We start from the raw sequence: 1987 nt of genomic DNA on the forward strand, positions 1-1987 counted from the left end.
TCTCTAGTTTTGTGTGGAGGGGTAAAAGACCCAGATTGTCTAGAGTTCATCTCTCTCGTTCTAAATCCAGAGGTGGGTTGGCTGCCCCGAATTTAGAATTTTACCAATATGCATGTCTCATGACCCAAGTACAGGATTGGCTTTCTCCCTTCTCTCCTAAACCATGAGTGAACATTGAAAGTTTTATTTGCAATCCTTTTCCTTTGCAAGATCTTCTATGATCCAGACCAGTTCAAAGATCCCCTTGGGCCTCTAGTTTACTCATACCCCTTTCACATCGCCAAAATAACCCGGGTTATTCCCGGATTGACGAGATTTTTAAATGCACCAAAATGAATAACCTGGGTCGACCTAACCGGTATTTCAACCCGGGTTAAAAGGAGAGTTAAACACGAGTCGGACCTGGGTTATTCAGCTCTTAAATGGTACAGACCCGGGATATTCGACCCGGGTCTGAGAATATAGTGCTGATTGGCTTTTTCCAGTCAGCTGACCAGCCTGCACACAGAGCACATGTCTCTGTATTTACATTACTGTCCTGCACTGCACACTTTAGGGAAAAGGCAGCTATTAATAAGCTATATACAGACAGTACAGTGTACTATACTGCACTTTACTTTCACTTCTGAGGAATCATAGCAAACTGGAGTGATGGAGTTTCTACGGATCAGGGGTGAGGAAGAAATATGTAAACAGATAACTCGCACTGCCAAGGATGCGACAACTTATCGCAACATCAGCAAAATGTTGGCTGCATCTGGATTCATCAGGAACCAACAGCAGGTCGTCAATAAGCTGAAGGCACTGAAAAAAGCAATTTCATAAGGTGAACGACCACAATAGAAATCGCAGTGGTGCTGCCCGCATGGACTGGAAGTTCTTTGAGCTGTGTGCCAATGCATTTGGTCATACTGCATTAAGCAGACCTGTGACATTGTCATCTAGTCTGGCTGCAGCTGAAACTAGCCAGGTCTGTGCTGCCGAACCCCTGCCTGCTGTAGTGACCCCAGAGGGACGGTCATCTCCGCCACAGTCACCATCATTGTTTGGGGATAACCCTACACCCATAGCGGCTGATCCACCGATTGTAGAAGCTGATATCTCGCCTACAACACAGGTGGCTGTTGAGGCACAACCTTCAACCAGTGAGGATGCAACAACCACAACCCAGCCTTTACGAGGATCATGTAAGTCACATTGATATATTTTTAACGGTAAAAAATTAAAGGCAGGGGAGGCAGTGACTTCCCTGCTTACTTTTTCTGCTTATCCCTTATCAAAACTCATTCGAAATTGTAAATTAAAAAAAAAAAAAACAATAATCATAATTTTAAAAATGATAAATGTTGCAGAGTGTATGCAGTGTGTAGGTGGGAGGATACCACAAACATCACTAACATCTAACATCACTGCTGTTTTGTATATCCTCACTGCAAATCTCATTTTGAACAAATTATTTCTATCTCTTGTGCCCACAGTATATACTGTACCGCCAAGGAGGAGGAGGAGGCCAAATAAAACTGAGCATGCAGCCAAGGCCATGACGAGTGTTCTGCTGGAAAAACTTGACAAAATGGATGCAACTTAGGCAGCCAGGGAAGATGCTCGCATGGAGCGTAACATGCAGGCGATCCAAAATATGCAGAACAATTTTCTGGAGCAATTCCACAGAGATGCTCGTGAGCGCCAGAGGGAGAGCCAGGAATTTCCAACGCTCAGGGCCCCCACATCATCTGCCTCACCAATACGGTCACTCTTATCCCCAGTATAACCCTGCACCTTACCCAGCCCCATACAGGTATGCTCATCCCCAACCTCCTCCTTCAGAAAGGCCGGAAAATCCCAATGAACCACTTTTTCATAATTTGCCTTCATCTATTAATTTTACTTATATTTGTTTGCTTTCTTGATAATATATTACACATTACTTTTTACTTGAAAAAATATTTGACATTATATTTGCTATGTTTATTGCAAATAATTCTTT

General features: G+C 43.3%; 1 pseudogene; it reads left to right on the forward strand.

The window, feature by feature from the left end:
* The first annotated feature begins 666 nt into the window (after positions 1–666).
* Positions 667–1771, forward strand: LOC148442494 (uncharacterized; annotated as a pseudogene).
* The last annotated feature ends 216 nt before the right edge of the window (positions 1772–1987 follow it).

This window comes from Taudactylus pleione, unplaced genomic scaffold (genome assembly GCF_031769625.1).
Source record: "Taudactylus pleione unplaced genomic scaffold, aTauple2 ptg001494l, whole genome shotgun sequence".
NCBI classification, from domain to species: domain Eukaryota; kingdom Metazoa; phylum Chordata; class Amphibia; order Anura; family Myobatrachidae; genus Taudactylus; species Taudactylus pleione.